This window comes from Myotis brandtii, unplaced genomic scaffold, assembly GCF_000412655.1.
Source record: "Myotis brandtii unplaced genomic scaffold, ASM41265v1 scaffold48, whole genome shotgun sequence".
NCBI lineage: Eukaryota > Metazoa > Chordata > Mammalia > Chiroptera > Vespertilionidae > Myotis > Myotis brandtii.
In genome coordinates this window covers 1,402,909-1,418,545 of record NW_005368341.1, presented here as the reverse complement: position 1 = coordinate 1,418,545, position 15,637 = coordinate 1,402,909, and positions in this window count along the sequence as shown.

The window sequence follows — 15,637 nt, the reverse complement described above, 5'->3', positions numbered from 1 at the left end:
CCGCGCTCTCAGCCACCAGCCCGCTTTGCGCGCGCACCTCCGCACCTGAGTATTTTCCACACTGCGCCTCCTCTGAGCCTCGGTGTGCTGTTGTCTTTCCTTCTAGTTGAAGAGTCTCTCCTAAGCCAGCCTTCCTGTGGTTCTGGGTGATGTCCGTTCCGTCTTTTAGTTGTATTTTTGAAGTGGTTGTTTGCGGCAGCAGTCTGCGGTGTTTACCTATGCCGCCATCTTGCTCGGAATCAAAAATTCCTAGAAAAATTTAATTTACCTACTCAAAAATTAGTATAACCTTCCATAGTCTTATAAACTTCAAATGGATTTAATCAATAGTAAAAAAATATTATTTTCATATTCAAATCAACATGACTTTAATGAATTTGTATTGTTTATCACTCGGAACATAGAGAGCAACCCACTTTCTTCCACCATAAATAAGGCAAAATGAATAACATATCAAAATATAAAAAAGATAATGGATCATTTCCAGTAATACATAATGAACATCAAAAAGTCCATTTCTTATCAAATCACAAAATAAAAGATAAATAATACAGGAGTATCTTAATAGATGCAGAAAACATCCTTGATAATATGCAACATGTATTGATGATTTAAACAAATACAAACTTAGAAACATAGTAAGAAGATATTTATTAAAAGCAGGTAAAAAGGGAGAAATATAGATAGCAAATATAGGTAATGGTGATCACAGAAAGCTTTCTCTTTGAGAGCACAAGTAAGGAAATTGTGAATACTATCACCATTTCCATTCAACATTAGAACTAACTGTTCTAGCCAGCACAGTAAGCCAAGAAAAATGTGTAAGAATAAGGATAAGAAAGGAGGAAATAAAAATCTTATTGGCCAATCAATGATTCTCTCTCATCATGGATGTTTCTATCTCTCTCTTCCTCTCCCTTCCTCTCTCAAATAAATAAAAATATATTTAAAAAAATCTTATTGTTTAAAGAGAACATCACTATGTACATAAAAATCAAGAGAATATATAAAACAATTAGTTGAATTTATCTGTCAGATAGTACATTAATATTTTACAGTATCAGTTGATATTTTGTTAACCTGCAACAAATGGTTAGAAAATGAAAGGAAGGAAGGAAGGAAGGAAGGAAAACAAAAACTCTCAATATCATTGGTTCCAAGTACCACAAAACCCCAAATCAATCCCAAGTGGATTAAAAATCAAATTGTGAAAGGCAAATTATAAAGCTTTTGTCTTCTACAAAAAACATTTTCTTCAGACCTTATCATGTTGGTGGTTTTTTGCCAACTTCTAATTGCTGGTTAAAAGGGCTTTTTCCAAAACTGTGCAAGTCAGCACCACTTGTGCACTTGTGACTGGCAGTAAGTGCTGGAAAGTTACCCCCCAGGATCAGCCTGCATCCAATGATACTTAGGATCTGGTACTTAAATACCAAGGCTTCCTCTCCCCCTGGGTAGAATGATTCAGGATTGTGTGTTTTGCACCATATCCTGTCAGACTCTCCCAGCATGGAAACTGGCTTAATAGCAGGCATATTATTAGCTGCTTTCTCTTTTTTGTATCATTTCTCTACTCTCCTACCAATGAACCCCGCATCTCCCAAATAAACTGCTTGCCTCATGATCTTCCTCTGGGGGAACATAAACTAAGAAAGTTGATTCCAGAAGAGTTCCTAAGAAGTGGACTAAGGATGAGATTCTGGAATTAGATAATTCCCCAGCAGGTGGCAACCAAGATCTGATTGCTTGAGATAAGTGGATGGTGGGTAACTCCCAGGATGCTTAAGCATCATGATGACTAAGACTTGACCATATATGGTAAATTGAAAGGAATACTGGTGGAAGAGCAAGAACTGTAGCATTTTAGCAATGATACTTATAAGGGCTATGAAGATGGACAGTTAGTATAAAGTGCCCTCATTGTGTTAAAGAAAGAAAATGGCATACTGAAATCAGCTGACCATCAACTCAAAGCATGCTGCGAAAACCACTATTCCTCTATAACTGTGTTTAAAGGGACCCTGATCTTCTGCAATTGGAGGTCAAGACCTGATTATGACAGTAGCCAAATTGCAGAAAGGGCTTATTTCACTGTGTCAGAATATGGGCCCTGGCAGGGAGAAATATTGGCACCTGGATATGACCCCTGAGTGGATATGATAGAGTATTTTGAACATCCAGGGTTCCCTGGATCCTTTGGATGCTCATATTTGACTTTGTATTTCCATGTCAGAAGGTAATAGTCTCCCTTTCCTGAAAAAAACATTACTTACACTTCTTAAGTTTTGCTTCCACTTATTCCCTTTTCTGGCTTTTATTTTTTCTTATTTGTAAATGCTTTTATCTTTAATTATAGTTGACATACAATAATATATTAGTTTCAGGTGTACAACATAGTGATTAGATATTTACACAGCTTATGAAGTGATTACCCTGATAACTATAGTACCCATCTGGCACCATATACAGCTATTACAATATTATTGGCTGTATTCTTTATGCTGTATTTTATACCCCAGTGACTATTCTGTAACTACCAATTTGTACTTATTAATCCCTTTACCTGTTTCACCTGTCCCCCAATACCTCATCCACCTGGCAATCATCAATTTGTTATCTCTATGAGTTTGTTTCTGCTTTGTTTGTTTGTTTCTTTTTTAGATTCCACATATAAATGAAATCATATAGTATTTGGCTTTCTCTGTCTGACTTGTTTCACTCAACATAATAGATGGCCAAGTGGTCTAACTAAGGACAAGACTCAAGCTCTGCTTCTCATTCTCTTTTTAGCTTTTAAACCAGTAAGTTTCAACTTGACTAAACTGGACAAGTGCTATACTTATTTTAGAGAGAAAGGAATTGATTACCCCCCCCCCAAAAAACTGTTGAATCTGCTTGTTATGTGTCAGCACACAAGTGAACATGCTTAGGAATAGGTCTCCCCCCCCCCAAAAAAAAAAAAAACTGTTGAATCTGCTTGTTATGTATCAGCACACAAGTGAACATGCTTAGGAATAGGTTTTGAGGCTGGTAGATGGGAGGGAGGTATTGCAAAATATAAATTGTGATGAGAATTTATTGATATAAGAACACTCTCTGGTTTCTTGGGGTTTAATAACCTGCTGGAACACCTATAATCATTTCTAATATGATTCTCAGGTGTCTTGTTGAAGCTGGAAAATACAGCCCATAGTAAATGGGATGTTCTTGCTATCAAAAGGCTTAGAAATGTGGTTGTGTTACAGTAGATTATTACTTAAGACCAAAGAACCTACTTACTAATTATGTACTAAGGGAGGACCCAAAGGATGCTCCCTTCAACATACAGAAATGCACTAGTGAAGGCACTGCCAGTGTCATGGAGAATCTCCGGTGTTAATATTAACTGCAGTTATAGTTAATGATAAGCTTCTATGATGCAAGTATCTGTGAGGATGACTAGTATACATGGTATACCAAGAGGCAAAAAAAAAAAAATGGGCAGTGCAGGGTAGGTATTGCTTGAGTTTAATAATCAAAATGATATCAGAACCAGATTAGCTAAAGGTTAATGTCAGCAATTTAAAAGGGAAAACTTAATCCTTTAGTCAGTTTCCAGAACTGAGCCTGAGTCATTTCTTAGTCTCAGACTCCACCCATTGAAGGGGAAACTGGGTTCCCTTGAACTCTTGATTTCACTATGTCAAAGCACCTATATATAGTAGAAATTCCCCAATCTATCCCCCAAAAGATGTGTGATTATTTAGCAAACTGACTTCATAGGAAGGAAAACAAATGTTCAGATCTGTGGAGGGCTTTTGGACAGAGGGTCTGAGAAGACACTGATAACCAGAGGATTTTACGTTTATTTATGTCCCTGTTAGAATTCGGACATATAGTGGTTGGTGATAGAGTATTGGAGTGTCCAAGTCTGTTTCCCTGTGGGTCCCCTGTGGCCACATGTTCATTTACCTTGTCTTCTGACCTAGAAAGTCAAAGCCATAATGGAAGAAATGGCCAAGCGATAGTACTGAAACGCTCCATAACACCATGACCAAGATACTTAGCAACAAGTGAAACAGCAGTACAGTTCTGCTACCCTCAAAGACTTAGAAGATGCAGGAGTAGTGGTCCCTAGCATATCCACCTTTAATTCACCAGTCCAGTCTCTACAGAATCAGATAGATTATGGCAGAAAAAAAGTGGATTTTTATAAAGTTAACAATGTTATAGTCCCAATCAGAGCTGCTGTGCCAAATTTTCTCTTCACTTAAGCAAATCCAATACCGCTTTTACTCTGGTATGTGATTATTGATTTGGTAAATGTTCTCTTTTCCATTCCTATCAGGAACTCAAATCAGAAGCAATTCTCATTTACTTAATGCAATCAGCATTAAACATTAATAATCTTACCCCAGGGCTAAGTTAATTTTCTTAAGTTAGTCTCTCTCATAATACAGTCACAGGGAGCTTGATTGGACATTCTCAAGGACACCACATGGGCATACTAAATTAATGTCATCATATTACTTGTGCCCTGGTAAGAGGGAAGGCCACTTTTTCTGATTGTTTAAATGAATGTGATGTCATATAATGGAAGATCAACACCACTAAACTTTTCCACAATGGGAAAGTTTCAGAGGGCCAGTGATCTAGGGTATTCCGGAAAAAAATCCTTCTGGGAATATAGCAAGTCAAGTGCACCTTTTACCTCTTGCTTCTAAGAAGGAGGCACAACACTTGGTAGGTTTCTTGGATTGTAGATAAAACTGTAACTAGAAATATTGTTCCAACTAATTTTTAAAGTGACCCAGAAGTTCTCCAGTTTTGAGTGGGTCCCAATGCAAGGGAGATGTGTACTGGCACATCTTATGTGCTAAAGGTATCTATTGTTATAAAATGTAGATTCCCTGGCACTCATAATACCAGAATCATATTGCAAATCTTTGGGCTTTTCCAGCAGTCTTAATCCAGCATCTAGAAGGGTTCAGGAATCTGGAGAAGGCACTGTGTGTAAATTATTAAAGAGTCCAGAGACGAAACATAATTTTGAAAGGCATTTTAGGGAGTCAGAGGAGACTTAGCTAAAGGAACTAAGTTCTCTTTGCCTCAGGACCCCTTGCTTTTTATTAACACGAATTGTCCTGAGGCAAGGTAGATATACACATCAAAGGGCAAGATTTGGTATACAGAATCCACCCTCAGATTGGGGAAAATGCCTACGGCTGTTCAGGTGTTTGGCCAGCAGGAGGCAATAGCATGTAGATTGAAATGCCCTTAGCTGTCTGGCAGCAAGCAATCAATTTATGCATCCTTTTCAGGTTTGGGGAAATGCCCTCAGCCATCTCCAGATGATTCAGCCCTGCTGACATGCTGGAAGTGGCTTCCAGCAGGGATCTGGAGCATGACTATGCTATCTGTTAAAGAAAATTATTTACTGTGCATAGCAAAGCTGCCAGTGTGCTACTGGGTACAAGTAGGGACCAAGAGACTGACCATATAGTGGTAAGTGATTATGAGACTGGAGATGTTTATCAAATAGGTGGTTATTGTCAGATCTATCAGGTCATAAGACCAGTTAATAGCAGCAATCAGTGCATAATGGGAATGACACATATTAGATTAAGTCTGAACAAACCCAAAGGTTACAATTAATTTACACAGGTGGTCCAGATCGTCATGTTTCTTACATCTAACGCACTATTGCCTCTCATTCAGCTCATGCCTATTACATGATGGAGTAAACTTCATGGTCAGCTGATGAAAAAGGAACCATGCTGGACCTGGTTCATAGATGGGAAACTCTATCTGTTGGTGTGAAGCAAAAACAGTTTGCAGATGTGACTCAGGGGTGACAATGATGAGGGAAATTCTTTCAGTGGGAAAAACTTTAAGCAGTAATCTGGTCATTAACTTTACTTGGAGGGAGTTATGGCTTGAGGTAATGATATACATTGAGTTCTGGGAAGAAGAATGTGGCCTGGTTGTTTTTATGAGGGACTTAGAATGAACAGGATAGAAGATCAAATATAAGGAGTTCTGAGGAAAAGGCATGTGAATGGGAAGGAGTGAAAACAAAAAGTAAGAGTCTCAGATCAAGCTTCACCAGAGTTCATCACCACAGATGAGGCATTTACATTTGAGTTTTCATCCATTTGTTGTGAGATAATTTATCTCCTTGGCCACCCAGTGCTTCTACACTGAATCCATGAATGGAATAGGCATGGGGGCAGGGATGGAGTTTATTCATGAGGCCTACAGCTCAACACTGAGTCAGATCCAGCCATTATCACCACTGATCTACCTATAATAAAGAAAAATATTTAGATCTCAATATACTACTTTTTTTAAATGAAACCCTACTATAGGATAATGAGTGATGTAGAGTCATTTCCATATTGAAGGAGTCAACATTTGATATTTAATACGATTTATATATATCCTATATATAGGTTTACATGGGATTCTGCACATTTTCACCTCAATATAATGACCTGCTTTATAAAATAAAATAAAAGAAGAAGCATGAATGTTTCTGTAGATCCAATGTAATCATCACAACACACACACACACACACACACACACACACACACTCATACACTGATACACAGAGATTAAATTCTTATGTTTTATTGTAGATCTTGTCAAACAAGGCCACCTAGTGGAACAATGTTGCTCTAGTAAAACAAAACAAAAAACAAACAAAGAAACCAAAAACTGTAAGCCCCAGGGATCTAGAAGCTGATGAAGTCATAAAGAGATGTATCGCCTGCTTCAGTGATGTGCCTAATATATTGGATACTTGGAGTGGATTATATTTTAAAACCAAAATCTTTATATAAAATGTATTTTCATGCCCTGACCAGTTTGGCTCAGTGGATGGAGCGTCAGCCTGCGGACTCAAGGGTCCCAGGTTCGATTTCGGTCAAGGGCAAGTACCTTGGTTGCGGGCACATCCCCAGTGGGGAGTGTGCAGGAGTGTGTGTGTGTGTGTGTGTGTGTGTGTGTGTGTGTGTGTGTCCATATTATCTCTTTCTGTAAGAGCACATTCACACTGAATGAAAGACACAACCTACCTCATACTGAGGAGTTAATGCATTAATTTCCGTTTTTATATTGAGATGACAATAGGTTGATAGCATTTGAAACATAGTTTTTCATAATCAACACTCAATTTTATAGGGATGTTTTAGGATTCACTATTGATGCTAAAAATAGTTGACTTCAGCAATTTTTTAATGTTCTCTCACATTTATTTGATGAAATTTAATTATAATTGAAATTAAATTTATGTAAAAGAGAAAGATTAAGAACCCATATTTCTAAAATTCATTTACTCTATATTTATTTAACTTTCAATTTGTATGCATTTGTATAGAGATATCTGGAATGATACCTACCAATTGTGAAAGCTGCTTATTTCCTAACATGATATTGAGCAATTTTGTTCCTTTCATTTTCATGTTTTATAATATGAATCATTCTATATGGAACACACATTTTTTAAAAACTGTAAAAAATATTGTAAAAGCATTATCTTACAAATCTCTATCAAAGTTGCTGAAAGATATTTTATTTGATATAATAAAGTATGATATACTATTGGCCAATACTTCCTTTTAAAAAACACTATAGAATTATGTACCTTAAATTGAAAACTAGAATTTCTATTGGTCATTATTTAACATTGATGTAGAAATTCTAGTAAATTTAATAATACATATACAAGAAATAACAGTTATTGTTTTTTAGAAACAGGCAAGAATTGATTTGCTTACTGTTGGGGAGGAGGATAATTACCCCCTTCTTTAGTTCTTACTACTGGACTAATAATAAAATAATGAAATTGACACAAGACTAGATTAACAGGAGAAAACCAATTTACTCTGTGTGCACAAGAGAATCAGAATATGGTGCTCAGATCATAAAAAGAAACTCAAAGAAATGATTGAATCAGGTACCTTCTTATTCTTTTTAGACAAAGGAATAATAAATTTGTGAGAAATTGGAAAACCACAAAAAGTTAGCGCTCACTAGAAAGGAATCTAAGCAAGGTCTGGTTAATTTTTAGCAAGGAAACTAAACAAATTTTGGGCTTCAGTAGTAAATTAGTAAAGGCGGTACAAGGCTTGTTTATACAAGCTTTCGCCTCTGGATTCTTTTAACTCTCATAGTATGGTTGTCTCTCAGCCTTTAAGAGCAAGGAAGTCATCTATTACATAACAGATTTATCTTCTGCTTTTAGGGGTACAGAGAGGTCTGCTCTTCCTCTTGCATCAGCAGTTTCTTAAGTCTAATTCAAAATGCTAATGGGGATAACGGGGGTATCTTGGGGCAGCCTGCTGTGGGCCTGACATTACAAACTATAATTATGTAGCTAATAGAATTGGCCAAATTGTTGAAAAATTGTTTGAATAACAAAATAAATTTAATAAGATGAGAATACACAATGGTAGGCCAAAATATCACAGTATTGTAGATTTGGGGGAAATCTCACCTGAACAAGATCTGGTCTTCTGTCAAAGGCATTTATCAAATTAGACAATGGCATAGGGTCCCTGGCCACAAGGCAAAACTGAAAACTCCAATAGCAGACTGGATCTCTCAGTCTTTAGGGCTCAGAAGATAGGGAACCAGGAGCTTCTCAACAAATGCAAGCCACAGGCTGGGAGAAGGTATTTGCAAGACTTATATTTGACAATATCTAATTTTCCATAATGAGTAAAAATAAAGAATATAAAAGAATAGAAAAACATATACATTTTTGTTTCTTTTTTATTTTTATTGTATATTTTTATTAAATTTATTGGGTTGACATTGGCTAATAAAATTACATAGGTGTCAAGTGTACACTTCAGTGATACATCAATATTCATTTACCTTTTAAAGGTAGGTGGAAGGCTTTCCTAGGAAGTTCACAGAGATGTCCAAATGGTTAATGAATATATGAAAGAATGCTCAGCATTATGCATAATCAGGGAAAAGCACATTCCGATGGCACTAAGATAGCAGTGCATCACACCAGTGTGGCAGATGGACAATAATAAATGCTAGGTAGGAGGTCAAGCATCTCAGAAAGAGACAGAACTGGTGTCAAAGAATCAGGTAATTTACATAGTCTGGAAAAATGCTACAATATGGCAAGTATAATTCAAGATTCAAGAGAGTCAAATGTCTAATATTGTTCATATACAGTTTCTCCATTTCCCTTAATTCTTTCACTGATTACAATACTCTATTATTTTCTATCTCCTTTTCCTTACTCCCAGACCCATGTCCACTTATCCCTAGAGACTACCTGGTCTTCATTCTCTTATTCTTTATACCACTACCCAGTCAGCTGTCACAAACGAATTGTACCACAGATGAGGTACCATAGATTAAGACTTTCTAAAGTCTTTACCAGGGCACATAAAACTCCTAACTGATACTGTATCACTGGTCATATCCACTACACACCTAGTGGCTACCAATATATGGAAGTCGTTTTCTTTTTTTTTTTTAAAGAAAAAGAGTAATTTATTATATAAGTGCAGAGCTTCAATACTATAACTAAATGTATTGCCTTTTAAAGAATTTTAAGTCAGAAAGGCATGAAACTATCAGGGAAAAAAAACCCCTAGGGCTATAAGAGTCATTTGGTAAGTACCATCTCATTGGAAAGAAATAGATTATGTATAGAAAACACAACCCAGATCATAAAGAGATTGCTCTGGTATGTCAGAAAAGGAACATCTTCAGATCCCCATATTTTTTTTACTTATTTAACCACTAATTTAATTTAAGATAGCAACCAAGTTACCTGCCCCCCCGCCCCTTTCTTTCTTGGATCCTGTTTTTTTACTTATTTAACCACTAATTTAATTTAAGATATCAACCAAAGTTATCCCCCCCCTTTTTTTTTCTTGGATCCTATGTGTACCTAGAGGCTGGTGATGTTTATCAGGATAGACTTTCTAAAAGTTGAATCAAGGGTGACATCATTTGCTTAGTACAGGATTGTGTGATTTGGGCAGGGTTTTGAAACGGAGTCCGTAGTCTCTCTTATTCAGACTTCAATCAGGAGAATTGAGAGTCTCCTTGAAAAGCAGCTGACCACTCTATAGGGAGCAGCTTCGGCTACTTCAAACACCAACTACGCAGGCTTCCGAATGAAGTATAATGGTGGTAATTATATGTTCAGCTATTTATAAGCTTGTGAGGCTTAGCATTTCACAAATGGAACTTCTATCAAGGTGATAAACCAAGAAACCTTCACGAAACTAGAGATTGCCTCTTTGATCTGAAAATAGAAAATCCAAAATGAGAATATGAGGAATTCAGATTCTTCAGGCAAATTGCTTCTCAGATAAAAGAACCCTGAGTGGACTTGAAAGAAAATCAAAGACACACGTCCTAAAGCTAATGTTCTCTCCTTGAATATATGTGTACATTCTGTGATGGAACATTAGATACATACTAAAAAGAGAAGAGTTCTTTCCTTACTCTCACAAATGCAGTCCAAGCTGCCTGCAAGGCAAGTGAACTACCTTACCATTAATAATTACATTAAGTGGGGTACATAACTGAGATGAGTCTCTATTTTGAAATTTTCTTGTTTGGTCATTGTCAGTCTTGCCTAGTTCCCCTTCCCAACTCTGCTTTCCTTTACATTGAAGCCACTTTTTCTTACACTTCTCTGCCCTAATTTGCATCAGAAAGCAATGCAACTATAATAAAAGCCATAGTGCTAAGAGTATAATTTAGTAATCCTGCCTCAATAAAATTCCCAATGTTTCTAAAAATTCCAAGTATTAGGTATGCATAAAAACACAGCTAATTAAAAAAATTGAGGCCTGAGTAATTTCAAGGTATCTGTTCTATCTCTATGGCTTCTCGCCTAACTATGATGAATCCGGTTCTAATAACTGGACCTCACACATATTTCCCCCCCACCCCCGTGTGTCCAAATCCTAACTTTGGAAACCTTCTTAAGCTAAGACCTTTATGACTGGGTCCCTAACTTGTACCTGGTGGGCTTTCCTTGAGAACTGAGGTCTATGTTCCTGTCTACCTCAGGAGTCCCTATGCTCTTACCTCTAACTACCACTTCTTCATCGTTGCTTTATACTTTTTAAAAAAATGATTTGCCTGATGAACTTCACATTTTTCTCTAAGGGCCTCCGGAATCATTTTGTTAGAGCTGGCTCTAGGTTCTAGCAGAACCTCGCCACCCAATCTTGCTACATTGAATTCTGTCTCCCTCAAAATGTAACTGCCATCAGTTCCCTTGAACACGTTTCTTTCTTCAGAGTAAAATGCTACCTATCTTCAATTACTGAGTTTTCTGAAAATGATATGAATGAAATATTAAAGCATGACTTTATTCTGCCTAGTTAATAAAGAACAATCTTTTATTTTTCCTTTGTGTAAAAATTTTTAATGGCTGTACATTTTCTACCTAGTAAAGCCGAAAATTCCATCATACTGAAGATCCTCGGGGATCTGACTTCTACCTACCATTTTCCCATCACGTTTTGACACTCTTTCTGTGAACCATACATTCTCCTTATCCCACCCCCTTCCGTGTCCTACCTTTTTAAAAAAATCATCAACTTGCTTATTATGTCTTTTAGCCTCAAATTTCCTCATCACAATCAAGGAAAGTTTATTCATCTTTTAGGGTCTAACTCAAAATCAGACACCTCTGGTAACTTTTCTTGATCCTCTTTAGCAATAATTTATTTTTTGTCCCATTTGCTGTAAGTTTATAGCGCTATTTTGTGCTGACCTTCTGCCTCGGACCTTAGGCAAATTGAGGGCAGTCGCCATGTTTTCCTTCTCTTTTCATCAAAGGTTGAGTTCCCTAGTTCTTTGCATACCATACATATCTTACATATTTAATAAAACTGCATTGAGTATGAAGAGATTACTATCACTCACTGATTTAGGGCATGTCTTCAACTATGTGTCTTCAGTTTTTTGAGATTTCTCTCACACAATAGAGTAAAAATCAATTTAAATTCATCCAATGGACCAATTTGGTAATTCTCTGTCCCTAAATCTGCAAAATGCGATGCATGAGCAAACAGGTATTTATTTTAGTATAGCGACATCTGACATTTAGAATTTCATGGGAAAAGATTGCAATAAAACAAACTTTTGCCTGGCTGGTGTGATTCAGTGATTGAGCATTAACCGTTGAACCAAGAGGTCATGGTTCAATTCCCAGTCAGGGCAAATGCCCAGGTTGCAGGCTTGATCCCCAGTGTGGGCATGCAGGAGGCTGCCAATCAGTGATTCTCATCATTGATGTTTAACTCTCTCTCTCCCTCTCCTGTCTTCTCTGAAATAAATCTAAAAAATTATTTAAAAAATAAACTTTTGATTTCTTTTCATAGTTTATTACAAAAAAGGCATTCATTAGGGTAAGCTGTTCAAAGTGTTACTGGAGTTACTAGTCCTTTCTAGGCTTCATTCTTTAGTTTTTCTCTAGGAAAACAGGCAGGTAGATGCCCTCTTTCTTAGATGAATAATAGATGGTTGAGGAACTGGAAAAATCAGCCCTGAATCTCACAATTTGCATAGAGAAGTGTTTCCTTCCTCCAGAGTGACCTCAATTTGCTTGCATGAAATGCTTCTTTCTAATGAAGAGAGTGACATTACCCTTATTGGCAAAGCTTAGCAAATTAAATTATTTTACTCTTCACTGAATAAATACAGTGATTCCAAAGAAATTTAAGTGAATGTGTTGGGGATGAATTATTAATTTGATCTCATAAATACTAATTTAGTGATGTGTAACTGCCTAATTTAGAATATTGACCTAACTGAGAAAATGAAGCTCCTTACATTTTAAGAAACTTATAGTTATTCCATTCAATTATCTTTCACTCAACAAGAAAAGTGTCATGGAACTTGTGCCTAATTCAATTGCATAATTTGAGTCTAGGCCACATGTGATAAATGCCTTTTTAATAATATAATACTTATTATAATATTAATAATAATAATTAGCATCATTAATTGGGTGTTTTGTGGTAGATAGTATGGTACCTTGATTTTTATATTTTAATAAAGGGCACCTTGATTTTTCTAAATGCTCACAAAAATTCAATGAATTAGTTATTTTATATGTTTATGTTCCAGATGCAAGGACTAGGTCTAGAGAGACTCAGTAACATAATATCACTTGGCTAATAGTTGGCTATATAGAATTTGAGTCACTATGTCTCACTTAATACATTTTATTAAAAAGTTTTTCAACTATTTATACTTTTGTGGTTTCATTTAATTAAATATATACATCTGATTCTCTAAAGTTCGAATTTTTAAGGAGCGATAGGGATTAACTTTTGTTTTCAAATTGCCAGTTAATCATCTCATCACTATTGAAAAGCCTTATTTTTCCCCCACTGTTTTGAAAGGTCAGCCTTATTTTCTCACATATTTCCTTTAGCTTGCTTACATCTTCTTCTGGACTTTTTATTTGGTCCATTAATTTTTCTGCTTATCTGAATTTACATCATGTTACATTATTTATTTAAAATGCTATATTCAAATAGCTAGTAAGAGTAGTTCGCCATTTTGAATCTTTTTATTTTAATTCATCCTCAGTATCATCTGCAAGTGATCTGATGGATCTCATCAAAGAAGAAATTTCATTTTTATTTTATTGAGGGTTCTTTACTGTGTGTGTGTGTGTGTGTGTGTGTGTGTGTGTGTGTGTGTGTGTTTTCTGACTATGATTGCATTTTTGAACACACCTTTATTGGGATAGAGTCATATGGCTTCCTCTGGAAATTCAGTTTTGAGTAGGAGTGATATTGAGACGGGTACTACAATTCATGATGTAAGACTCTTTAGAACTACCTTCTGTTCTCTGCCATGGTCATTGGAGAGGTTTGAGATGGTAGCTGCTCCAGAGAAGTGAATCTGAGTGAGGAAATGTGTAACAGATCACCAGGTGAATGATGATGAATATATCATTTAGAAAAATTTTTGTTTATAAGGTACTAAAAGTTGATGTGAGTTTGTTTACACTGGGATTTATACAGTTCTGTTCATAACAATTGTTCTATGGTTTTTAAAAAATGTATGCCCGATTCTTTTAAAATTATGTTGAAATATAGTTATGAAAATTTCCCCTTTAATCTATTACTTTATAGTGATATTTTTAATATAGAATATGATATTACTTGAATTTTTAATTAAATTTGCTTGTAAACCTACAGTTAGGAAATTTTTGAGTGCTGATCAAATTTCTTTAATTTTTTTTTCCATTTTAGTAAATATTTACAATTATGTTTTCAATCATTAGTTTTATTTAAATTTCAAAACTTGTCAGACAATTAAAAGTTTAACATAACTATCTAAATATTTAATATCTCCAGTTTTCTAATTATATAATATTTATTCTCACTAATCTTCATCAGTTACTTCTCTTTTTAGTTCTTATTGGTTAACTATCCAGAGATTTATCTATTTTATCACTGTTTTTTAAAGTAACTTTTGTTATGTTAATTGTATTTTTCTTTTATATTTCTTTAAATTTTGTTTTTAGATACTGATGTTTATTTTTTTCTAATTTCTTTTGTTGAATACATATGTATATACTTATACATTTATTTCTATTTTAATATATAATTTTAAGTATTCTTTGTACACATTTATTCAAGTTAGTATCTGCCTTATAGGAAATGAATGATTAATTACTACAAAATTTTACAGTGACTTCTTTGTCAGCACATTTCTAAAATGTCAACAATCATTAATTCTTTGGTTCTCCTTTATCCTAATAATTCTTTAGTCATAAAGCATTTATTTTGCCTGATATAAATAATGAATACCAGCTTTTCTTTGATAATATCCACATTGTTAATCTTTTTCAAAATATTAATTTAAAATATATGATTTTTATATATAATTATGTCCTATCATATTTATTTCTTCTTTCCTATCTTAAATAATACTTCAAAAAAATTATCCATCTAGTTCAGTTTTTAAAGATTCATTTTATTTTAGTTGCTTACTTTTTTTTACTAAAAATTAACTTTTTCATATTTTTAAATTATCTTTGTGTAGATTACCACATTATTATTATTCTCAGAAACATATATCAAATACTATAAATTTTTTTAATCTTATCTCAAGGATATTTTTCCAGTGATTTTAGAGAGAGGGAAAAAGAGAGGGAAAGACCGAGAGAAACATCGATGTGAGAGAAACATAGCAATTGGTTGCCTCCTGCACAGGGCCTGACCAGGGCCCAGTTTGGAGAGGAGCCTGCAACCGAGGTATATGTCCTTGACCGGAATCGAACCCAGACCATTCAGTCTGTAGACCAACGCTCTACGCACTGAGTCAAACCAGCTAGGGCAATTTTTTCTTAATATTGAATCATTTGAGAGTTTTTACTTATTCACAAGGCATGATTCTTTTAATGAAAATAATTACTCTGCTGTTTTGTAATTAATTTGAACTTTTTCATTGATATTCAGAATTGTATTTGTCTTTTCCTTATGTGTTCTTTGGTATCAATGTTACATATTTCCTTAGGAAGATTTTAAGTAGTGGATCACTACAAGGTTATCTATAATCAGCTTGAATTTACATTTTGGGATGAAAGAGGCAGAGCTAAAGAAAAGTGATAACTCAGTTTTCATTTTATGTATCATT